This window comes from Prinia subflava, chromosome 1 (assembly GCF_021018805.1).
Source record: "Prinia subflava isolate CZ2003 ecotype Zambia chromosome 1, Cam_Psub_1.2, whole genome shotgun sequence".
Taxonomy (NCBI): Eukaryota; Metazoa; Chordata; class Aves; order Passeriformes; family Cisticolidae; genus Prinia; species Prinia subflava.
This window is the reverse complement of record NC_086247.1, coordinates 106,411,880-106,438,831: the sequence shown is the minus strand read 5'-3', so window position 1 is coordinate 106,438,831 and position 26,952 is coordinate 106,411,880. Positions and strand designations below refer to the sequence as shown.

The window sequence follows — 26,952 nt, the reverse complement described above, 5'->3', positions numbered from 1 at the left end:
CTGGGTTTTACAGAACTGCTGCATTCATTTGTTCTACCTTAATTTGACTAATGTTGATTTACTGAATCTACAGTAAGAAAATGCACTGACCATACAAGGTATACACAAAAAAAAAAAAAAAATCCAATCTGTTTCAAGTAAAAGAAGTTACTCAACCTGAACAGTGCCAGAAATCCTTTTTATTTAAATCTTTGTAATACTTTGCTGGAAACTGCACTAGTGAGGGTGTTACATCATCAGTCACAGTAAGAATTAGGGAACTCAGGGACAATTCAGAACATTTCAACAATCATCATGACATTGCCGTCTTAACAAACAATAATTGTGTGCACTATTAAATGTACAAAAATGGGAAGTAAATCTAACTAAGCAATCTACCCTGCACTCACACACTATTTCTGACAGTTTCATAACTATTACAAATATTGCATTGTTACTTTTTCTTCTTTCCCAATTTCAACTACTTTTATCACATGATCCTCTTTGAAAGTCTCAGTATGTTAAAATTTTCTAACTTTGTACTTTCAGCTGAAGTGGCTGGAATTTCAGGCAAACACGACAATACCCTCTAACCTTTGGCAACAAAGCTCACACCTCCTGTGCAGTGTAAAAGTGGACCAAAAATAGCATCATCTACAGTAGATTTGCTTATCCACTGTGGACAAGAATATATCAACTGGGACTGAAATGATTTGAGTTTTTCTGGCTACGATAAGAATCATGCACCACAACTCCATTTCTTTCAGTATAGAATAGGGCTGATGTTTCCTTTCTTCTCTGAGAGCAATTTTTCAGATGGTCTAATACATATCACTCGTCATGGTATCTCTCCCAGTATCTCAGAAAAAACTTTGTCTTGGGCAGTCATCATTCAATTCAGTCTTGGCTCAATGGGAGGCGGAACACTCAGCTATTCTAACAAATCAGATCTTCAACACTCCTGAAGGATGGTGTGAAAGTCAGCTCCACCCTAGACTGCCACTGATAGAAAAAAGAACAGGACAATAGAGACCAGGCACAATAATTCTTCTGATTAAATAGATTACTTACTGAATAGTTGACTGATGTTTTCCTATTAAAGAGATTATCTCTCTGATAAATCGTCACGGAGAGCCCTAATAGTCACCTCTCATTCAAACACTAGCATTTGAAAGTTGGTGCATTATTTCTTAGTAAATCTCTATATTACATAAATGCAGAAAAATGTTAACCCCAGCCATGCACCCCACAATAATGGTGCTGCCACATCTAGTACTGAATCTGCCATGAAAAAAGTTCTTTAATTGTGCTCTGAATATATTGTTCATTGCCTACCAATCTTCATTTTCCCCATGCTGAACAACATTAATACTAGGGGTCACTACAAGTCTCCAGTTGCTCTAAAACTCTTGACAAACTAAGCTAGGAATTGCTAAAATTTCACTATTTGGAAAAAAAAAGCCAGAAATAGGAAAATTGATTTTAACAGAGTGTAAATATGAACACTTAATATGAACATGTCCAGAAGAGCCATGAGGTAAGCAAACTAACTCTGATCCAATGACAGAACTAAGCAGAGTACTCCAATGCATGTTTATGCCATAAATCTCCGTATTTTATTATAAATCAACATCTCCATGAGACATATTTAAGCTCTGATAGGTATATTGATAAAAAAAAAGACTGTATCACAAGATAAGCTTATTTTTTGAAGCATCTTCTAAGCCATTTTTTATTATGAATGGTTCTGATTCTCATTTTGCATGACTCATGGCAGAAAAGTTGCCTGCAATTTGGTAAACTTTGCTGATAATAATGAGTTGGACATTAAAGACTCAAGCTTCCTCAAAATAATCCTAGCATATAATGGTTTGGTTTGGAAGGGAACTTAAAGATTATCTATTTCCAACCCCCTGACATGGGCAGGGATATATTTCACTAGACCAGCTGCTTTGAGCCCCCTCAAACCTGGGCTTGAACACTTTCAGGGATGAGGCATCCACAACTTTTTTGGGAAACCTGTGCTATCACCTTCACAGTAAAGAATTTCTTCCGAATATCTTATCTAAACCTACTATCTTTCAGTTTGAATCCATTCTCCCTTGTAAATAGTTCCTCTCCATCTTTCTTGTAGGTTCTCTTCAGGTACTGAAAGGCTGCAATTAGATCACCCTGAAGCCTGCTCTTTTCCAGGCTGAACAAACCAAATTCTCTCAGTCTTTCCTCCTAGGAGAGCTGCTCCATCCCTCCAATTGCCTTGGTGGCCTCCTCTGGACTCGCTCCAACAGTTCCATGTCCTTCCTGTGCTGGCACCCCAGAGCTGGATGCAGCACTGCAGGTGTGTGTGTGTGTGTGTGTGTGTGTGTGTGTGTCTTTCTCTCTCATTATTGATCTCTCCAAGTAGTATCTTCCAACCTGCAGTAGCAGAGCTGCCAGATGTCTGATATGCAAACAGAGGAAGAGCACTGGGACAAACACCAGACCAACAGGTGTTTGTCAAAGATAAGCAACCAATTTCCAGGCTTAAGGAAGAGCTTGCACACTTGGGAGCATTTCCTTTCTGTTTCTGACACAATCGGAGAAGTGCAGCAAGCTTTTCGCTAAAAGCTTGTCATATTGTCTTGTAAAAAACTTCTCCCCCCATTGTATCCATTAGCCTAACAAAATTTACTTCTCTTAACAAACTTTGCCTCTTTCAGAATTACATAAAAATTACCTGTGCATAATACTATAAAAGCAAATGGCTGGCACTATCTTGGAATGAGACCTTCCTGGACTTGACTAGGAAGAGCTAGAATTCCTTCAGAGAGAGATGGAGACATAGCTTTGCATGATCTTTCTTTCATTTTTCCTGTTTTCAAATAAAACCACATGACCAAATATTGTTCAAAAGATAAATATTTACCTTAGTAATCCTACCAGGATGTCTAGAAATGGACACTAAGCTCCCAAAGGACCTACAAAGTTCACAGGTGGACAGAAATCTCCCAAAAAAAGATAAACAGATCACACAATTTAAAACCAACTACAAAGAGTCCACAGGACACAAACTTCGTGCCAGATAACGGCAACTTCCTATCAATGAGATTTAATGAAATTGAGGAAGGCATGCAAAATGCAACAATCTACTCCTCAAGAACAGCAGTATTAATATAATACCAAAGAAATAGCTAAAACCATGAAAATTTGTAGTGACTCATTTTCACAACAAATCAGGCCTCACCATCAGACCCTGGATCTCCATTGCACTGTGCCTATTTCCATAGGAGGAACCTGCTAGCAGAGCTCCTGACACTGATCCCCAGCCTCAGTGCTTGGGCTGGAATCTATTCCTCTCCCAAGAGATTAAAACAATTATATTGCAGCCTGAGTATCATCTAAAGCCAAGGGCAGAGGAACCCACAGGCTCTTGAATCACAAGGGCACTGGTACCAGAAATTTTGCAAGTGTTCTGAAGGCAGCAATGGGTCACAGGTAACATTTGTGACAGCCAGCTGCTACCACAGCCAAAACAGAAAGTCTCAGTTATGTGCAGGTCAAACTCCATCAGATCCTACATACACAGAGGAGGTAGCTGGTTGGTCTGGTTCAAAAGTGCAACAGCACTGGCTCACAGGAGGGGTGTTTTTTTTAATTAAAGTAGCACAGGTACTGTCTAAGTCATGTGAAAGAGTACTTGGGCTTAGCCCGCTACTAACAAACACAAGATTAAACAGGAACAAAAAGAAACCCAGAGAGTCCTAACCGTGGATTTTGTGGTGAGAATTCAGTGGGGGTGGATAAAGGAAGCAGTTAGAGGTAGGTGGTATGTGTGTGTATTTAGTTGCTTTTTCTTTTTAAACTTTCTTCCTCCACTTTGGAAAATAGTTATTTGTGTATTTGCTGGATACAAGCCATTCTTATGACTCAAACACTCCTGCCTAAGAGATTGAAAAACAAGAAGAAAAAAAAATTATACTGCTCTACTAGCAGGCACAACAGAATTATTCACAGAAAAAGGTAGAGCATTGCTTGACACAGTTAAAAAGGAGAAACACTGGTGGCATGTGTGGGCACTTGTGGTCAGGGACCTGAAACATCAAAACAAACCATACTAATAATAAAACAAGGAAAGCAGAATGTGAGAAATAGTTCTTCTGTTTTACTAGCATTAATCTATCTCAACACGGAGTACATCTTATGAAATTTCCATAGGAATGTCTTCTAATTAATTTGAAGAGCAAATCAAAGAGACTATTCACATAAAAACCTTGTTACTGTACATATATTGAAACAGACAAGTGTCAGGAAGTCTTTGGCAACAGTGTTTGAAGAACAGCATTAATACATTTCTTTATGGGCTGGCTTTTTTCCTTCTGCATATTCAGTTTTGATTAAGTTTTGATAAAGTCCAAAGAAGATGAACAGAAAACAGCTGGATATACTTTGAGACCTGCATTTATTATAGTACTTTTTAAAGCATGTAGGACTAATTGGTAGCAATCCAATAGAAATTATACAAGCTTAGATTCAGGATTCAGTTATTCATAGGGAGGAAAAACTTTTGCTAAAACTGATACATGAGAAATTCCATAATCTGGTCTGCAGGAAAAGGATGAAATTATATACAGATGTAGTGAGTAGCATCTCAATTAACACATGAAAGAAGGTTAAAGAAGAACTTCTGAGAACATCCCAGGCTGTGAGCTCAGTAGAATTGGTAATTTATTTTTTTAATTTTCATGATTTTTTCTATTTTATATAAAGGAATATTGACCTAATTTTTCTTTTCTCAAATCTTTTCACAACTTTTTGGATTTTGGAGATGGGAGGGGGAAGCAAAGCATATTTCCCTGAGCATAAATCACTTCACACTTTTTAGTGATCCACATAACATAGATATGATCTGCTTAAGACTACTCATGTCAGTGTTGCTAAACTGGAGTTTTTGCTTGTTGTCTGTTTTTCTTCAGGTTTTTCTTTTTGGTGGTGTTGGGTTTTTTTAACAGCACAGGAGGGAGGAGCATTAGAAAGAGCCCAACAGGCTCAGTGATGGAAGAAAGGATGGGAGAGTCTCTGACCACAGTGAGTGACTGACCTAGCCTGTGTCTGAGGAAAAGATAACAATACAAAAGATGATGAAGGTAATCTGCCAGCAGGTAGCCATAAGATCAACTTGTGTGAAGACCTTATTTATTACAGGTTGACTTGGCCTAGAAGCCTTCCAAAAATATCCCTACCATATAAAAAACAAATAAACAACCCCTCCCCCTGCATAACTAAGCAAACAAACAAACAAAAGAAACACCACAACACCCTTCCCCTCCCCCCAAATATCTGTATATCTAGGATCTGCCATAAACACCTCAGTGGGAGACCTGCTCTCTAGATCTCGTTTCCAGAAGGTGTTGTTCTCACGGAAAAAGGATTGATGCACTTCACAGCTCCTTAAAAGCCCATCCATCCCCTGATGAACTCAGGAGGACACATCTTCGAAATCTAAATAGTGTTCAACTTGTACCTCACCATCCTAGGAGAGTGGCTGACAGGTCAGTTCTTCCAGACTTGACTTTATCCAGTGTTGCTCAGGCTTACTGTTGCCTTTGCAATGGTTCTCATCAATCATTTTGGCAGTTCAGATTTATAATGGTGTTGGACTCCCATGACCCTATGTCGAAAATTTTGTATGGATTCAGCTTAGGCTGGACTCAGCTTTTCCTCTGCATTGCACCAAATGCAGGGGTAAATTTTCATCTTTTATGTCCCTCTGCATAGAAACAGAAGCAGATATGAGGAAATTCTAGAGGCATAAGTGTTTCCTGCCATCAAGAGTTTGGATATATATTCTTTTTTCCTACAATTATTACTTTAATCTTAACAAAATAAAAATTGCATATTTTATATGTGGCACTCCATGGTTGGCTATGATCTAGACAAAGTACAAACCAACTGAAGTCGTCAATATTATATCAAGCAACTCAATAATGTTATAGCAACTGTCACTACTGCACCAACCTCCATCAGATAAAATAATTGATAGTGCCCCAATCAATTGGTATAAGGGAAATAGAGTCATTATATGCTGGTACTGTGCCAGGGGATCAATAGCTCCTTTAAACACAAACATCTCTGCCTGGCTTTGACATTAATTACCCACAATATCTCCACATTGATATGCCAGTGGGAGACCATTATCCTATGTCAGCACTTAATAACTTTGGTATTCCCCTTTAATCCTCACTGTGCTGACCTTACCTTTCTTGACAGCCACCACCTGAGGATATCTCTCAACTCCTTCACTTGACACACAAAGGATTTGTAGTCACGTTTGTGTCTCATGCAATTTCCTGTTCATCTTCTCTTTTGCTGAAAACTTGGATCTGTCAGACCTGAGGCTCATAAAACTGAGCTCATAGACAGGGTGCATGGTAAATGCCAGGAATTCCATTGGGACATCAATGGAATTTCCAGCCCTCAGTGCACTTTCTATCTAGTGTGGAGTCGTTGGTGTCACCTACTATCAATATTTTCATTATAAATGTCAGCAGTGATTTTTGGTCTGTGATGGCAGTCACATTAAGCTTTCACCTGAAGCCCCCTCCCAAAAAAAAATCAATAACATAAAGGAAATAAACATTATGGAGGATTTTATTTTCGTTTTCAGAAGGATCAATGAGAATTGTCTTGTGGATTTAGACCTTTATTTAAATCCCCAAGATCCTATAAGTATTTGTTGGTGTCTAACTGTCAGTTCACTATAAACATGTTCCTCACACTGAAGGAAAAAAAATCTACTCTTTTCAGAAAGCTATTTTCGCTACATTTTTATAACTTCACACTTCTCTTTGTTATATCGGGTTGAAATTGACTGATGTACCCAAATTATGAGGAAGGATGGGCATAGATAGACAATAGGCAACATTTGGCTCATCTTCTTAATAAAACAGGCTAAAAAAACTTTGCCTTTTAAAGTGTGGAATAAAAATTTAAAAAATGAACTCAAAAAGCTGAAACATGCAAAGGCAAAAAATCTAAAGAAAAAACAAGCCCTAATGGCAAGATCAAGAATTATATGCAAGAGTCATGATGTTAAAATAACCTCATATCTTGAAGGAAACACAACAAGTAGCATGAGACTTGAGTTTGTGTAGTGTTGAGTATCTAAAAAAGCACCACATGGAGTGAAGTTCATTATGATATGCCAAATGAAGCAGACTTAGATGATGAAAATCATCAGTCTTGGAGCTGTTTCTATGGGTTGTCAAAGAGATGCTGGTAAATGCAACAACATCAGCGAATTCTCACAATGAAAAACAGTAGAAGTGTATTTTCACTGAAGAAAACAACTGCCCCATATGGTGGTTGCTTTTTTTGTCTACAAGAGACCTACTCTTCTGCATGCTGATACTCCCACAGTTCTTGCCACCTCCTATCCTATACCTTCAGTAAAGCTATGTCTCTTGTGAAAAGGTTGTTTGCTTTTTTAATTTGGAGATGGCTGAGAAAGCTACCAGTCCGACAGGTAAAACCAGAGATGATTTGATAGATATCCTCACTGAGCTATTAAAATACACCCTGAATATTAGGGATGCCCAGTCTATCCAAATTATTTTTAACTTTCACAAGTTGTTGAAAACATAGGAAACCCGAGGTATTATAAAATGAGATAAAAACTGTTTTAAACATTATATATATTAGTTGCAAGTAAGATTTTTAAGAGACTAGTGGAAGAAAGCAACTCAGTGTATTGCAGCCTCTTCCCTGATTTTTTATCAGCAGGCCATAGTTTAGATAACAGGAAAGAAGAGTATTTCTTGTTTCTCCTGACATCAGACACATCCAGAAACGTAAGCACAAGCAGACTGCAGTCTCCATTGAGACAACGGAAGAACTTTCTGTGCAAATTTAAATGGGAAAACTGCATGTTATAGTATTAAATGGGGTTGTCTTCTGCATAATTCACATACTCCATCTTAAACATCTCAGAAACAAACACTAAATCAATCTCTCAGCCAGAAAGACAGTCCGTGAGTTTTCCAGGACTGCAAGAGCTGAAATTTTGTATGGTACTTCTTGTCCCAGTCCTGCAAAATAAACTCTGGCAGTTTCTATGACATTTGTTTTCCTTCTACAATATAAGGAACAAAAGAAAACAACCCCCCTTGGGCACATTTCATATACCATTGTTTTAAAAGACAGCTCATATGCTATAATGTTCAGCCAAGTTGCTTTAAAGTATTCACTGTGTTTTTCCAGAATCTTGGGATGTAGCTTGAATCTCATTTTATTGCTATGTGCTGTAAAATCATTACATACACATCTGGTCTTTGATCTTCTCAGACCCTCATATCAAAAGAGAAAAGGATCAATTAATTAAAACACATAGAAGCTGCACAGAATTCTAGATAAATTACTAATACCCTGATCAGGTCTTCCATATTTGTATTCCCTAAAAATTTAAGCAATTCAGTTTCTGGCTTACTTTTAATTACTCATAAGCGGACAATTGAAATAATTTGTGAGTAGCTCTAAAATGTCTGAGCTGACTCATTTGAACAAGCCTGAAAAAGACATGAATTACTTTTTAAATAAATATTTTAAAATAGTAGTAGTTAGCTGGCAAAAAATAATACACAAAAACACTTAGCAAAAGTAGGCTGCATACATCCACACTTCCATGTCAGAAGTGTAATTAATGAACTACAAATTTAATGAAGGTAGAAGTTCAGTGAACTAATACGCCTGTCTAGTACAGTGTTTCTGTTAATGTCTGTTGCTATTTCAAATCTTCCTTAGATACAGTATTCAGAGCCTGGCATCCAGGTTTCTGCATTACTCACCCAATGCAAATCCCTCAGCAATTGCAGGAAACACAGGCTGTGCCTTTACATTCTACACTGTGTCCACCTTCACACGTTTCTCCCTTCACTTCTGTTTGTGTGCAAATGATGATAGTCTCTGACACAGGACATTTTGCATTTTATAGGGTGCACATACTCATTCAGTGGGAAAGATACCAAATTTTGATGGCTCCAAGGTATATGGGGGAGTAACAAAGGCTTATATTCAAACGTCCATATGTATTTAAAAAGTACGTTCCTTTCAACCCCACCAGTTTTCTTCCAAGTCTGCTCTTGGGGCACCCCGGTGCCATCCTGACTGCTGCAGAAGCACTGACTCCCAGAGTTGATCTTTTGCTGCTCCACAGTGAAATATTGCAGACCTAACATCTGTTTTCCTACGGTGGCCATAGAGCAGTGCTCCTGACTTTACATTTGGGATGAGGCTCTACAAGGACAGCCTTAAGCTCTATATCACCTTTCCTGCATATGAAGCACATGCTGCATTGACTCTTTTGCTATTAAGTGTAACAATGAGCATCCCTTTCTGTCCATGCCACTACTAAATGTAGGCTTTGATGAAGATAGCACCCACTGGGTCTGCTGTGCATCAGTAATCAGGTGACAAGTGAAAGAACATGGCTGGTATTGATTTATGCTGGCTTTTGGTTTAAGACAGATTTTATTCCGTTCACTTCCTTTTGTTCCCTTGATATATAAGATTTAACGTAACAGTAGAAGGGCATTTACTGCTGCTGATAGTGAGCTCTAAAGATCAAAGCAAAACAGCCAGTTTCACTTGAGTTATCTTGTACTGAATGAATAGCAGCAAAACAGGTGATTAAATACTATGTAATATATGAACCTGATACAAAATACACTGAAGAGTAATAACCAGACACAAGACCAAAACCAGTAAATTATTGTTGTTGTTCTTATTATTATGCTTTGTCAAGCTCTCCAACAAAATGTAAGATGAAGTTAAATAATAATTGAAGTCAAATTTAAAAATGCCCACAGGACAATCTTACAAGTGTTCTGAGTACAGAATACTCATGAGTTCACGGTCTGTTGTTGCAGCTTAGCATTTTCTGAACAATGACAAGCAATTATCACCCATGTAATGCTCCCTCTTAAAAGTACTTCTAATAAGAAGATGTGAGAGCAATCTCAAGTGGACTGTGATTTCATTGGAACAGAGGGTTAAATTAGTCTATATTTTATAAATCATCTGGAGAACCACTAGATTTGTAACCATTATCCCCTTGATTATGAATTCATGGACAATTTTGCCCATGCCCCAACTGTCAGCATTGCTCAACTTCAAAACAGGTAATCAGATTCATATTCTCCTAAAATAATTGTGTATGCCTCTGCTGTGTCTAAAATAAAGGGGACTAATGTTTTCGTTTCCTGAAGGGCATGTGTGTCTGCGCAGCTAAGAGCCTGAGGTAAAGAGATCAAAGTTCTCCCAGGAGGCCTTTCAAAGAGCCTAAGAACCTGTGTGAACTATTTAGGTTATAAATGCTTCATTTAATGAAGCAATAGGAAGGTGCATAAGGTTTAGGAGTCAAGCCAGTGCCTACCTTTGGCATGCTGCAGGTAACTGTTTCACAGCACCTACAGTTTTCACAATGTAAGTTCGCATTACACTCAAACCTGACAGGTAGCTTTGAATTAGGAAACGTGGGTTCCAATCCTGCTTTTGCTTAAGATAAATGTTCGACAATGAGGTAAACTGCCTTTGCTGAATAAGTACACTCAACTTTTTCTTGGCATAGAAAATTAAAAGAGATGTTTTTCATTCATACTGGAAAGCAAAACGAGAGCAGCTTCAGGGAATTTTCCTTCTCTATCTAGTTATGATAGTTATTGGATCACAAAAACAACCTCTATAGAAAAAAGAGGATGAAATTAAGCATGAACCAGCTAATTTTTGTAAATATATAGGATTTAAAAAAGCAGTGCATTTGCAACTTATTTTATTAATCTTATTTTAGCTGCAGACTCAAGTAAATATTCAGGGTAGTATCACCAGACAAAGCGTGCAAATTACCACTCAGATCTTTTCCTTGCAAGATGTCTCCAACAAAAACAAAAAAGAATATTTCAAGTGTAATTGCAAAGTGTAGCCAAACAAATAATTTCCATAACAATTCATGGGTATATTTCCAAATCCTTCTTTTGTTTCACCTCTGAGCTTGATTAGCCCAAGGGAAAGGAAAAAGAAAACAGGGGCATATGCAGAATATGCCCCTTTATGCTTCACCAGTCCTTCCTCACAGCTGTGAATTGTGCTGGACCCTAAAAGAAACCAAACTTCTAAATCTAGCTTGAGATTCTTGTGATCTTTCAATAACCTGTGCCACAGCTCATTCACACAACTGCTTAGTCTCACTAAATGACCCTACCTTTAAATAATTACTTATTAGACTCGATCTTGTAGGTTTTTGCTTAGTGTTTCCCCCAAATTGTTTACTTGCATCCTTTTTCCATTTTTGTTATTGAAGGAAGAGGGAGGGAAGGCAAAAAAGCCACACATAATTCAAGGCAAAAATCTACACAAGATCCCCAAGGAATCCCCGTAATCTTTCGCACAGAACCTCCATCCTCAGAGGCCCTTGTCTCCCCAGGTGGCTTCAGGTACTGAGATCTGGTTAGATCTAGTCACCAAAGACACATTTCCTCTGCTCAACACCACCTCTACTCTCTCTCACATGAGTGTTCTTCTACTTCCCCAGCTCAGTTGTGCCTTTAAGACCTGATCCAATCATGGCAGAGCCCAACAGAAGTTGCTTGAACAGTCAAGGCACTTCCACAGACACCTCACTTAGCACCCCATATCCAGGGGCTGCTAAGCTTTGTTTAAGTGACTCTGGCCAGCTTTGTACCCACTCTTGGCTTTGTCTCCCTTGGCACTAACAATTCACAAAATACTGGGAGAATTACTGCCCTGGCGCCAAGTTACTTTGGAGTAACTGGGTTAGGTGGTATTAAGGTATGTCTTACTAAAAGCCCTAAGAAAAAAAGACAAAACCCCCACTGAAATAACCTGAAGTGTTTCATAACAAACATTAAAGTTTTCCAAAAAGGCAGAAATGTAGGAGTCATTATAAGAACATTTAGGCAACTACAACCTTCAGTGCACCTCACAGAAATGTGCCTCAATTCAGTGAAAGCTGGACTAGAAACAGGTCCCTAACTATCAGGATTTGATTTACAAAATCTTTTGGGACACTTGCCTCAGCAACATCTGGCTCCTGCCCTGAGTGCCAATATCACACAGGCTATAAACCTGCCAGTTATAAGTCATACACTGAAAAATTAAATTTCATTAGTGGAATTGAAGTTGTCAGCTCAAGCTGGCAAATCTACATCATTTAATAAATCAGCATGAGCCTACAAGCATTCAACGTTAGGAAGACTCAACACATTTTTACACAAAATAGCTCTTCCCCTTTGCCATCTTAGCCACATTTGGATTAGTTACTGATCCAGCTGTGCCACTGTCACAGCTGCTCCTCTCTGTTCTTCTGAGAGGCACAGATCAATTTGACTTCTGCTCCTACCATCACAAAATCCATAATTTCTTTCCTTTTCTAGGTGCCACGTGCATCTATCTACTTGAATTTATTTTACTTCAACACAAAAGCTAAACTGGTTTGCCAGAAATCGGTTATCTCAAAGCCAACTGATCAATGTGCACCATGAAACAGAATGACTTTAAAAGCAGGAGGCAGGAAGGAAAGACCAAAAAAACCCTTAAAGTGTAATGGAAAACTTGACTTCTTTTTATTGTTACCTGCAGTCAGCATCCATTTGCATAATACACTTAACACCTCCTGTTTACGCTGTCCTTGGAATCCTTCTTCTTTATAACACTGTGCTCCTTCAGTTGCTTGGGATTTTCCCATCTCTCCCTTCTGTGGAGGCTGTACTTCCCCCTAGCCAGGGTGAAATGAGATACAGATAGGCTTGTGCATTTTCCTTGAAGGGGATCTCTCAGCACAAAGGCTTCAATTTGGTACAATAGTGAGATTTCACCTCCATAAGTAATGACTTCATCATATGTAATACTGCCACTGTTACATTTTTCCTGGAGGAAAAAATTGCACTCAAATCCAGTGTGTTTCAAAGAGACTGTCAATCTCTCCAGAGCACACAAATCTCTACCAAATCTCTACTGAGTGCATTAATCTTGGGTTTTAAAAGTTAATTTCTGGCACTCTACCTGGGTGTTCTGCCAAGGTGATCCAACACTGAAAACTGAGCCCCTGGACTTATGGCCCAAAGTGCTCCAGATCTAAAGCATTCCAAGCTGCTAGTTACTGCTGGACAAAGCCTCAGACACTGCCTAATTCCTAGCTATTTTTGCTGTGATGTATCCATGTCTACTGCACTTAAAACACATCCCCTAAACATAAATTTTACAGCTTCTATTTAAAAAAAATAATTATAGCTTCCAGCACATGCAACTGCAGATAAAATCTTCTCAAGAAAGTTGACTGTAACCCACTGCAGAGCTGCTGGAAACAGGATTATACAATATGAACATGTATCAGCTAGAACAGAACCGACAGCCATCATTTTCATTTCAGACACAAAGGAGACACAGAAGAGATCTTCGTTTTTTACAGAAGTAGGTCCCATGTATCTCATATTTTTTTCTTTCTTATCCAAGCATAGTAATATCAATGAACATCCTTGATCTGACCTTAGAAATTCAACGTTTAATGTATGAGAGAGCAAAGGAGTTTTAATAAAAAAGATAACACATCTGTGAGAAATGGGAGTAGGCTGTTTATCACCATTAAAGGTTTGCCATTAAATAGATTCATTTGCATCTTAATAACATGATCAGCTTTTTATAATATGCACCAAAATGAGACTGGTTGTACTTTCTTAAGACCACAGGATTGAAAACACCATTAATCTGTTCCGAGTGAATGGCACTCCTGGGATTTCCAATAGGGCTGTAAAAAAAGTCTGTGGCACTTTGAGAAATGCAGGTGGTAAAGGGGAAAAAGCTGCAGTCTTGCTCCTGGGAATCCTCAAATCATAGCTCACATCAACTCTGAAATGTCTAAGTAATAAAACAGAAGTCAGAAAACAGAAGTCCTATTGCTGTACCGTTCTTTCTGTTTCTCAGAAAGAAGTGGGAAGAATGAGAAATGAACACATCCCCTCTCAGATCTCAGAAGGATCTTTCTACTGCAATAAAACGGACACTGCCGCAAAGGTCCTGCAATAAGACTTTTCTGGATGGAAATACTGCAAGACTCAAGACAACAGAACAGATAGTTCTCTGAAACACTGTATGGAGGATGGCACTCCATACTAAGCAGGGCACAACTTGAAAACAGGATGAAAAAGTGACATATAAGCACATGACAAACAAATCTTGCTTTGCTTCACATCAGGGCTCAGGTGCAATCAATAAGAACCATCATTACTGTAATGTAAATGAGCAAATTTTTTATTATTCATTTAAAAGATGGCTGTTATGCGAGGGGAAGAAGTTAGACCATTCCAGAGAAGTTTTTGAGTGTATGGAACTTACTTCTCTCTTCCTGAAGCATTTCTTTACTTTCTCCTGCCTAAGTCTAATGGTAATTAACACTAGACTAAAACTGAAAGCCTTTATGCATGCACACAACACACACAAATCAGACTACCTTGCAAGAAATGGGAGCAGATGGGCTCCCACTAATGAGATGACTTACCCTTCAAAATGAATGCTTGATAAAAAGGAAATAAACCAAGCTTGCTCTACATGCTATTTTTTCCCACAGTACAACTATACCAGGAGGACTTTTTATTCTTAAATTTTTTAAAAAAAGATTAGACATGATAAGTCATAGGGTTCCCTGAAGCTGTCAGTGGGATGCAGTTTTGGCCTCCTCTTCTGCCGTCTGAGGCATTTTGGGGCTCTTGAAAGGCATATAATGCTCGCAGTATTCTGTGAATCAGACCTAGAGGGTGATACAGGGAACACAGACCCACACCGAAAGCTTGGCAAAGACCTCAGATCACGTCTCAGTTAAGTACAAAGACAAATTCTCAAAAATGTATTGGGAACATACCTCTTCTCAGTTAGCATCTGTGTTTTAAAGCTCACTGCCAATGTTGCCTTTGCTTAATCTTTAGTTCAGCTGGAAGAAAAGCAGTTTATCACCTCACTCTTAACCTGCCTGCTGACCCGTGGTCTTTCCTGCTGAGGTGATACTGGAAGAGAATGAAGGACAGCAAATCTTCACCCAGTTGGTCACTATCTACAGGAAATGATGGAAGGTGATAGAATTAAGGTACAAACTTCTCAGGTAGCTACAAAACCTGACAATAGTATAGCCACACCTGTAAAAAGCTTTCTGTGCTGTGTGAGGTCAAGAAAATTTGGACACAAAGGGTGTAGAAACACCCACATTCTCTTCTACCCTGGCACAATATTGGTATAGGAATTCATTGTATGAAATGTAAATGTCTCCTCCACTGGGGCAGCTTAGTGTAATGAGAATGAGCTAGAATGGTAATTTTTTTCCCCTGCCTTCTCATGGGGACAGGATGGCCTTTATTTTTGCTTAGATTTTCTTGTTCTTCAAAAATAATACATAGGTTTTGCTTAACCCTTTTGGGATCAGAAATTCTTCAAGAAATGCACACTGCAATTCAATTTCTTATGCAACATATACGGCACTGCATCTCCTTTGTGAATGGATAAACATGAGCTCAATAAATCAGGAAAAAATCCTGGGGAAGCTTACTGCAACTTTGAATTTTATAGGGAAGTGAGAATTAGTATCCCAATAAATTGGCTGTTATGTGTATGTATGTGTGCTAGGAAGGGTGGGGTGACACCTGATCCCTTCTCCAGCCTTCACAGCTGCCTCCCTGCCAATGCCCTGCCAATGCCCATCAGGAATATTGTCCCCTGCTGCAGTAAGTGAAATCCAATCTCCAATAAACCCCACCACTTGTGGTGTGACTGTCCGTGCATGGGAAGGTTTGTAATACTTGTACAAGAATCTGGAACTTCCAGAAGTTCATTTAATGAGAAAACAAAAGGAACACACACACACGCTGCAGAAGAAGTTTTAAACTGGGGTGAATAATAGAAGTAAATAACTGTGGCACCTTTACCAAAACATATACAGAAACACTCAAAAATTCATAATTTAGTAGTGGCATGGAAAAACACTTTTTTTTTTTTTAAATTCAAAACGAATAGGTATCTGAAAATATATCTAATCACTTCAAGCTGTCACCACCCACCCCTGGAATCTGAGGGTGGAAAAGAGAAGGAAAGGAACTGTTGGTGATGGAAATGCTCTGTTATTTGTTCATTGTCAGTGAGCAGAGACAGAAATAACTCTTCCAGAGCATTTTTTTCTGTCTGAGGGTCAACTCACCTTTTTCAAAAATAAGTAGATGTAAGATGCTGCTGCTACCACAGCTAACTGGAAAGTTTAAAGGATATAAAATCCATGAGATTTTAAATCCTAACTCTCACGAAGATCTCTGAAAATTCCAGCCTAACACATCCATAATTACCTAAGGCTCCACCTACCTAATGGAGAAGTTCCAACAATGGAATTTTTCTAATGTTGCACCATATTTAGTGTCATCTTGAAACTCCAGGTACCGAGATCAAAAGAATTATACTTTTATAGTTTTTTTTTTTCTCAGCTCACTTTGATAAATGCAGAGAAAACAATCGCAGATTACAAAAAGGGTCAAAAAAGAGAGATCTTGAGATTTTTAAATCAGTCTTGGGATGTCCATTCCTAATTTAAAAAAGGAAAGACACTACCTCTTCTCCTTGCTCGCAATTGCCTGGTAAAGAGAATGCTTTCTACATACACGATTTTTTTGTGGATGCAGAGATAGGAACAGCTTTGTCCTTACTTGGGCAAACAAAACAGCCAAGACCTTGAAGGTCTCAGATATTCTCTGTGCCACTCCACGTGCCTATCTATGAATGACAACCACAGGAGCCTGCTGCAAACCAGCACACCCAGCACGCCAGTGACTTGCTTCAATAACACCAAAACAAGGGGCTTCAGAACATTAACAGGTAATATTCCTTAGCCAGGGAATTTTTAAAGTTTTATTTCTAACCCCACAATTCCAAACCAGAGAGCTAATCTAGCGGAAATATCAAACCAACAAAAACCCCTCCCACCAAAAATCAAAAATACTAGACAACACCAAAAAAAGAAAACCCACCACCAAAACAAGAAAACCAATGAAACAAACCACCAAACAAAACAAACAACCAAACCAAAGCAACTCCTCCAAAAGCTCAAGAAGGTATGCCTCCTCTCCACCATTTTAGTGGCATTTCTGAAATTCCTATCTGGCTAATAGAAAAGTTAACTATAAGCAAATTTCATCTCCTTAGCTGGTAGTAGCTTTCTACATTTACCCTTAAAGGCCATTTAATTTGATCATTCAAATTCATCATGATATCAAATTTGCATAATGTTTTTCAATGACTTATTAATATGTAAATATTAGAAAAGACAGATTGAAAACTCAAATGTTCCTAAAACATGAAGATATGCTATTTAACAATGGAGGTGGGGTGAATCAAATGGAACCTTACCATTGTACAAATAAAGCACAGCCAGAGAATACAAGAGACTGAGCTCCAGACCACCTGCACTGAAAATCCTGTAGCTGTCCTAGGTATTCATGAAACCCAAAATGTATCATTTTGAAAGACATAGAAATAATTATGAGAAAATATTACAGCTGCCTGTCACTATCTAGAAGAGGAAGGAAAAGAATGGGGTAGATGATGGCTTCACTGTTGGAAGCTAAAGGAAGAGAAGAATTCCAGGACAAGTTTCCAAGCACCTGCCTGTAAAGCTCAAGAATACTTCACAAATAATCCTCAAGATTTTTAATGCCTTTAAATATAGCACATGATCAAAATCCTCTTGTAGTTCAGTGGTCCTCTGGACTTTCCAGGTGACATCCTTAAACTAACCCTGATAACGAATTACCGTATGAAAATGCAGCAAACTTTCCTGGCTGGAAACACACTGGACTCTGGGACATTAATTTAGGCAAAGACTACCAAAATCTAAGCCCTTAGCTGCTATCAGGGCCACAAGTTCTAACAGCACCTTGTAGCTGGTCCTAGTAGGAATTGCTCCAGTCCTATCACAAGCCCCTCACATAACATACCCGGAGAAAAGTGATATAAGAAAAGCTGGCAATAAAAGTAAAAATGAGGGGGCTGCACTGTCCTTACAGTCTGAAGTCTTTTTGTAATAGATGATTCACTGTTTTTCATGGCAATGGTCAGCCTGCACCATGGCTCCACACAGGGTGTCTGTGATACCTGCAGAATTGTTACCTCTGAAATCACAAGGCTTAATGTTAAAAAAAAAAAAAAAAAAAAAAAAAAAAAAAAAAAGGGATTGGACATTTTCCAGTCTTACCTATCAGGTCTCACCAAAGATTTCTTATGAACCTAAACCAAGGCATTTCTTGTTTGTGGGTTGGATTTTTTTTTTTTTTTTTCAAGTTAAGAATCTTATTTTTGTATTGAAAAGCATAAAATCAAAGCCTAATTTAAAAGTAATTGCATCCTGATTAAATAACAAATATGGGGCCTAGACAGACATACCCCAAACTGTTTTCTGTGGAAAAGCATTCACTTCCTTATAGTCTCTTTACATTGGCACTGGCTCTGATGACTTTTTCTTCTAGGAAAATGGTTCCATCTGTTTTGGTAACAGCATCTGCCTTAAGCAAAACTATCAATGACACTCCTGTGTTATGGCTCAGCCAGTTTTTTGCCTATTTAAGAGTTAAGGTAACTTTTCCTGCTTAGGTATATCTCCTGAAGTTTCTTTAATCTCTCAAGTAAGGCTTGCTAGCACTCTAAAAACCTCAAATGATTAACAACTGAGCTATTCATTGAGATACTGTGCAGCCTACCTGGAAAATGAGAACTTCAGTTCTACAAGCTCTGCTGCACCCTGTGACAAACCTGTGCTGGATTCTATGGTGTTCAGTCCCATTTTGTACAGCTAAACAATGTCCTGTCACTGACTGGCAAGAACATATTGTATTCCATTGCCAGCTACCAAAAACTATGGAGACCTAAACGCACAAAGGACAAAATATATTATCAATGTCAAGATGAACACAATTGAATCTTGTGGTTATAAAGCCATTTGCTGTTCTTTCTGTTTTGGTAAGTTTAGTGCTTAATTGTCACTCAGAGCTTGGAAAGGCCCAAAGAATTAACTATCAGAGATCTTCCCTCAGATTTTTGCTGTGCAAATATTTGTGCTAAGAAGCTACAAACACAGCCATTCAAAGCATAAAACAGGACTTAGTATCCACCAGAAGAAAATGTATTGCAGAAAGCTTAAGAGAGTCAGTGTTACACCAAGAACCTCTTTCCCACTCACACATACACAAACAAGCAATGATTTTCTGTGTCTCGGTAACCTACTTCAGATGAACAGAGAGTCCAACACTTTTCCTGAGCTTCTTATCAGTCACTTCATATATGCCTGTAGCTAACATCATTATGCTGTGGTTTTTCAAGTGTCTGTCAGCAAGTGGGTCTTTGATGTGAAGAGACAACAAATCTGGATAGAGCTGATGGATGTTTTAAGTCCTTTCTTAAAGGCTTGATAGAATAATTAAACCAATGCTCTGTAGTGGTAATTAGGGGAGAAAATAGAGCCACCAGCCAGTTTGGGGAATTATTAGCAAGCAACTTAGCAAGCTGTGCACATATAAAATACAAAGGCTCAGGAAAAATAAGCAGAGTGCTTAGCCCTGAAGAGTGGGAACCTAGAAGTGCTGGAGGCCTTAGGTCTGTTAATGCACAGCATTTGAAACTGCAAGACAAAGAATAAACTATGTGTACAAACTTCAGTAACAAATAAAGCATAAGGGGAAAAATAGGGTATATCTAACTGGAGCCACAACTTTCTCCTTTATAAAATAGAAAGAACCAGAAGAGAGTCTCAGCACTCTGTGCCACCAGGACATACACAGTACATTAAAACATGTTCAGTGGCAGCTAACAACTCTTCTGTCAGGAAGCATTTACATATCTAATAATTCTTCAAAGAGAGCTCAATTTTGGTACAATATCCCCAACAGAGGAAATAAAAAAATCACAGGAGCCTAGATTAGTATGACAACCTGGCTTCAAAGACAAAACCCAAGCATCTGCATGGGTGCTTGAATTCATGTCTCCCTATTAGTGAAATACACACTGTGATAACAACTGGAGTAAGCAGCATGTAATTATATTCCTCTACTGACTTGTCAGCATAGCTAGTCACACAAGTAGTGTGTACAAAGAATGCAGCTCCAAGTTGAGATCCAAAAACTGGTGAGCTGGAATTGCAGGAGACTGCTGTTTCTGAGAGGTGTCCTGAGAGCCTACATGGACCTCCTGACACACTAAGGAAAGGCAATGTGAGAGGAGTTGTAAGCCCAAGAGAAGAACTAAGGCCATCACTTTTAAAAACTCTTAGGAAATAACCAAATAGAAAGTGCAGCTACGTCCCAGTTAGCTGAAAACATCCCAATCATGTCATCACTTACATTTCCAGTGCCCTACAGGAGTGATGTGATCCTTATGCAAAGTTTTCTAGCAGGTCATGGTTTCACCTCCTGTCTCCACCCCACAACACTGCATCACAATTACAGTTGTTACAGTGCCATAAGCCAGTTTTTTGGGCTACGTGGAGTTCCCCTCCCAACATCAAAAGTGCTCTTCCCTCTCTGTTTCTTTCAGCTATTAATGCTGTATATTTAAAAATTACACTGCAGCTATTTTTCATTTTACAAAAGATAGCCACGACAGAACTGCAGCACAAAGAGACCAGAAATGTTATGAAACAATGAATTCAATTCCTTCCCACATATAAAGGAAAACACCATGAAAATTCATTCACGACATTTACACATTTATACAAAGTTTCTGCCAGTCAAGGGATATGGAATAGAACTTGTAGAGTAAAGAAGCAGAGCTGAAAGGGCAGTTTCAAGAGTGGATGTACTCGTGTTTTGAATCTCGCCTCATGGAACAGAACCAAATACAACCCCACAGACTCCTGTTTTCATTCGATTTAGCCAGCACTATTTAAAGTTGTTGCTGAATGTGAACATCTCCAAGGTCTGTGAGAGGCCTGAGGGTCTGTAGATTTCTCCTGCTGCAGTCCCAGCCAATCTGTGCTTCCTCAAGAAGGGCAAGTGAAGTTTAATTGTAAGAAGTTAATTCTCTTAAGCTTTTCATTAGCAAGCATTTCAACAGAAATGCAGGTGACAGATGGTATTTCAACATGTACATAACATCAGTAACCCAATGTTAAAAATCTGTGTCACCTTCACAGCATAGCTCCAGTCATTCAGGTTACTCACCATTACTGTTATTTTTACTTACAAAGAAGAGTTTGACTGTAAGAGATTTACAACACAGTACATTAAGGGCAGTTTGATATTAAGTTAAATATTTATAGTGTATAGTAAATCATTTACAGAAAATATATTAAGATCGCAAGCTCTAATTACTTTGTTTTCATTGTTTTGATCACCTCTGAAAAAACACTCTTGGCAAAGAAAAAAATCAAGCACGTGCCCTTTCAAGAGATTAGGAATGACTGATGGCTAAGTATAACCTGATATATTTATATGATCAGTAAATTTAAAGCATTCCACAGTATTTTGTGGTGTCAAAACATAAGTACAATTATCTGACAAAACTTAACTAGTCTCTGGTTTAGTGTTTGGTTGCATTTTTTTTTCCCTGAGAACACCTGCATTCACCTGTCTGGTCCACCAAGCAACAGAACCAAGGTTTTTGTGGCAGCCTAAATAAACATAAGCAGTGTGTTTACAGTGCACAATGCATGGCTCCAGAAGCAGCATGTGACCAGAGAAAAGCTTCAGACAAATGTGTCTAAGCTGTACTCAGTAGCTGCCTTACCCCTGGTGAGTACTGCACCAGGGAATTCTGTCCAAGCTTCTCTCTCAGACACCTGGGAATTTGAAATACTTGCAGAGCTCAGAAGCTCCCCTTGCAGATTGAGAGTTTAAAAAGGTATCTATTTTTTCCTAAGAATAAACAAAGTTTAAAAGTCTAAGGGAGTAGAACTTTCTGACAGAGGACCTGATTATACAGTCAACAGCAATCCAGAAGTGCCTCCAGTGCCTTGCAAGCATCCATGAAGCCTCATGTGCAGGGATAACCAGAGACAATTAATGGTACATTGACTACCTCAAAGCCAATCCAGTAAAGGATTGTTAAAGGATATTCTGCTGCTCAGTGAAGGGAGTATTCTTTGCAAGGCCTTGTGCATTTCCCAGAATACTATGTATTTACTGGCCTTTCCAAGCCTTGTCGTGGGAACTAAAAGAATCAGAAGTTAATGCTTATTTCATCAGAGATCCTGTTAATGCAATCATCCTCAACCCCCAAAATCATTCTGCCTTTCTTTGGAAGAGGTGCACCATTTCACCTGCAACACATCTTTCACCCTGAAAACCCTTTACCTTTGCCAACACAAACATTTCTACAACATTAATATACACTCAAGTTTACCATTTAAAAAATAAATTTGGGCTTTTATACATTGTTCAATTCTGTTTACAATTCATTAAGCAACTTTACTCTTCGAAAAGGAGCAGCTGCAAAATTTCCAGCAGTGCTGTGAAACCATAAGGACTAACTTCAGATTTGAAGTATAGCTTGCAGCAAAATACAAGAGATTATGGCTACTTTTAGTAAATCTATATTTACAAAATATTACCATAAAACAAAATGAGGAAATAAAAAATGGATTCAAAGATTATTTTTCTCTTAATTTCAACCTGCTCAGAATTAAAATGTCTGTGAACAATGACTAGCCCTTAAAATGTACAGAAATTGCTCCAGAAAAGCAGCAAACATCTCACCTCTCTGAAGCTCCTTTCCTCTGCATTTCAAGTGAACTTGAAACCCCTGAATTTTATTACAGGATTTTGTCCACTGCCTTGTTCTTCAAGGCATGATTAAAATCACAGAATCATTTAGGTCAAAAACACCTCCAAGGTAATCAAGCCCAACTGTAAATCTAACACCATGAAGTCCATGACTAAACCATGTCCCAAAGTGTCACACCCACCCATCTCTTAAATACCTCCAGAAACGGTGACTCAACCACTTCCTGGGCAGCCTGTTCCAAGGTTTGGCATTGCAGGAAAGAAGTTTGCTATATTTTTACATTCTTGGGAAACCAAGGAGTTCTGTGGAACACACCAAACGAACAGCTAACAAAGCCCTACAAGCCTAGAAGAGATACTGAGGTTTTGACATGGAAGATATTTTGGAGATTTTATTTTTATTTTTTTCCTATAGAAATGAATAAAAAATATTTTAACCTACGGAAACTTATTCCTATGGCAATAATCCAAGTTACTTTAACATTTCTTGTTTATTGTCACATCTGCCCAGACTTTTAAGTTGCTGTGTTATGCATTATAGCCTATTTAAAGAAATTCAAAAATACCAGAACTGTGCTCCAATAATCACATGGAAACAAATTACAGCTGTTATTTTATCATACAATCAAATTTGCCAAAGCTAAAACTTCCAGTAACTGCAGGAAATTATCATCAAGACTTGTTTTTTCTCCTCTCATCATTCTTCAGCTTTCTGTTCCACTAATTCCGTAGCTCAGCACCCTTACAGCTAATGCCTGTACGTTACTCCCAGTTTGAATTTACTAGTTTTTAACTTTTAGGTCTTGATTCCTGCTACGCACTTCAATACCAGATGAAAAAATTCTTCAGTCTTAATCAAACTACCTTTGTTGTCTTTTGGATACATTAATCAGTTTCTTAAAAAAAAAATCCCCACACTCACATCTCTTTCTTGTCCCAAGTGGTTTATGGGTTGCTCTCCCTGCACCATGCTTTTTATTACTCATAATAATATTGAAATTTGAGTAAATGCAATTTTAAAGAAGCTAAAGAATTCTGCACCAAAACCTCAATAAGATTAAGCATTTCAGACCTACAAAGCAAGCCAGGATCCCTGCTTTAAAGAGCTCAAAGACTAGACAGTGCAGACAGTAGGTAAAAACACTAGAGGATAGTGGGCAGGTCAGCATTTCGAGCTAACTGATCCAGCAGCCAACACTGCACCAGCTTTGAAGCCATCAGTACCATTTGCAGAAAATAACTTTCCTAAATCTGTCTCACTGTCACTCAGAGGTAAAAGTCAAACATCTTGCTTGGAAGGTGTCTGCAGCTCTGTTGCTCATATTCTCACAGATTACAGCAGAAATTTTCTAGAGACTTCACACTTTGCTATAACCATATAACCAAAAGACTGAGTCTTTTTAGAGCAAGAAGAGGTTAATTGCACAGAAATTATTATCTCCCTAGAAAAAGAAAGCTTCATTTTGTCTCTCCTGCTAGATTGTGCTAGCAAACAGAGAGAACTGTTCAATAAAATAAGATTCTGCTTTCATACAGCAAAAAAATAAAGTTTAGACTACTCAGCAAGTTATTAGTTTTGCATCAAGAAGGACAAGCATGTTTAATATCCATAAAGTCAGGAAGGGCTAATTTGCGAGAAATGTTTCCAAAGCAAATATTCCCCCCACCTCTTCCCTGCTATGAACCAGTCTTCAGTGTTACTTATCTTCTAGCCTTCAGTCACAACCTGCTTAATTTTTGCTGTGAACAGGGGTTATCTGTTGGGGTGATGGTTTGGGCAAGACGAGAAAAAGGTGGATAGGTAAGAATGAATGCAGCAAAAAGCTACAACAAAGGAGGTTAGAATACATTTTTAATTCTTTTATTGTATTCATAATGAAAGCTCATGATGAAAAAGAAAATTGCTACCTTTCACTAAATAACTCTTTGACCAGAAAAGTTTTACAACTGCCTAACAAACATTTCTTGACTTATAAAATTATTTGTGCTCTAGAAAATGAAATTGCAAGAACAAACGCCAGAACAATGCCACTAAAAGAAAATCTTTTATTTACTATTTTTAGGGCTTTATTCTATTTAAGCTTCAGGAGATGGAAGAAGAGCATAAAAAGGCAATTATCTTTCAAGCAAGGGGAAAAAAATTTCAAATATGACATTCAGTCATAAAAATATTGCATTTGCTGTAGCAAAAGGAAAATCAAACCACAAGAGCCCTCAGGTCTGGAATGCTGATCCTGCAGTGACCAATATGCTTCCAAGGAAAGGCCAATAGAAACAAACTAAACTGCACACTATGGATTGTGCAATGCAGAGGAAAAAATGTGCAAAGAGAAAAAGTGCTTCCTGACCCCTGCAGCAATCAGCTTAGTCCTTGAAGCATGAGCTTTGATTACCTTCATTTCAGAGGGCACAAGCATGAATATCACCGTATACCTTCTAATGCCCAGCACATTCTAGCTGAGAAAGGGATGCCAATGTGAGAATTTCTAGAGCTTTTCAATTGTGCAACCTGGGCAATAACTGCAGCAAGAGATCTATAGCAAAAGACATGCACAACAGCATCAGGTGCATGAAAATACAATTGCATTTAGATCTTCTTTTTTGAGGAAAAAAAATCCTGTAAATTAATTTCATTCTAACAGATCCCATTATAATTAAATTCCCCATACCAGAAAAGCAAAAAGACCACTCAAAACCAAAAGCCCCAGTAAAGATATTTACCCAACAGAAGTTTTAGGACAATCCATACATAGGTATCTGACATGTGGCATATACCCCTGTGGTCTGTACTAAAACTTGAGTGAAGATTTTTGCAAAAGCCTCCAAAAACACCCTGCATCAAAGCAGAACATTGGCAGTTGAACATCTGTGTCCTGCTCAAAAATACGCTGAAAAATACATGAAATCTGATGTACCATAACTACAGAAGAACTTCAGGAATGCAGCGATAATGGCTTATGAACATCTTTAGACTACTGCCCTGTTGATAGCACTCTTTCTTCAGTGCACACAGCATTAATTTATCATTCCTCTGCCAGCAACAAGCCTCTTCACCTGCTTCATTGCAAAACAATGTCATTTGAACCTGTATGGAAAGAAGGCAACAAGTTCGAGGAGTTGTACTAGTTAGTTCTGTGTGACTCAGGTAACACGGTCCAGTACCATCTCCCACCAGGAATGAGAGTTTTCACGGATGTTGAGGGTAGAAACAGTGTCATGTGCTGAGGAGAGGTGCAGAGAGCTGGACACAGATCGAAGCATGGTAGGGTTACTTAAGCAAAACGGTGAGCTACTCACTCATGACAAACACTAGGTTTAGTGAACCCCTAATCTCCCACTAAATTTACTAACTCCAGTTCTGGAAGGTCAAAGGCTTTCTGGATCTCATTTTTAATTTTCACATTTATCTGCAATGTTATTCTCTCCCAGCAAAGCTGGCAGTCTGTTGTGGGTATTCCTTCTCCTCTGAGCATATCTGACATGTACTAAAACTTGAATAAGAGTAAAGGTGGAGGTTTCAGCTTTCACAGATACTTAGGAGGAACTATGAATGGCCTCACCTTTTCTCATCTTTGTAAACTTGTCTGTGTACTAGGAATAAGGAGTTTCTAAGTACCTAACTGTACAGGAAGAAGAGGATTGACCACTGGGTCACAATGTTCTTCTGATGTCATCTCTAAGACACAGGACACAAAAAGACACAAAAAGAAAATTGTCTTGTTCAACAAGATATACAAAGGAAGCTATTACTGCACAAATGGGAATTACTACAGTGTTTGCTAAGATGAGTGCCTGAGCAAGTACTCATTGAAGACATTCTGTTCACTGCCATTTTAACAGCAACAGTGGCACAAGATTAAAAGATTTATAGTTAAATATCCCACTCTTTCATGAATCAGAAGTTTTAGTGAAGAGGCTTATGGATATGTTGCATTCTAGCTTCCATGTTACTAAAACACTACACCAACCTTCCTCTTAAGTTTTACCTCCTCTACTCTACAAGTCCACCTCTGTAAAGCAGTTACCATATGCTCAACTCACAGCTTGCACTTGAGCTTTCTCTATTTACACAGGATCTAAACATACACTTAAATGCTTTGCTGAAAGAGAGATGAATTTTTGAGTCACGGGCATTTTGGAATCAAAGTCAAAGAATTAAGAAGTCCAGAACCTGGATTTGTGGACATACAGA

At 38.4% G+C, this 26,952-nt stretch overlaps 1 protein-coding gene across 6 annotated transcripts in view; it reads right to left on the bottom strand.

Annotated features, from left to right (window-relative positions):
- Positions 1-26,952, bottom strand: part of ELMO1 (engulfment and cell motility 1) — a 304,523-nt gene that overhangs the window by 119,540 nt on the left and 158,031 nt on the right. The window contains exon 1 of one of the 6 annotated variants that reach the window (XM_063406513.1): positions 22,734-22,858. The exons of the other annotated variants lie outside the window; for them this stretch is intronic. The gene's annotated coding sequence lies outside the window, so the exon portion shown is untranslated. Of the gene's footprint in view, positions 1-22,733; positions 22,859-26,952 lie in introns of those variants that run through there. 6 annotated transcript variants of the gene reach the window in all.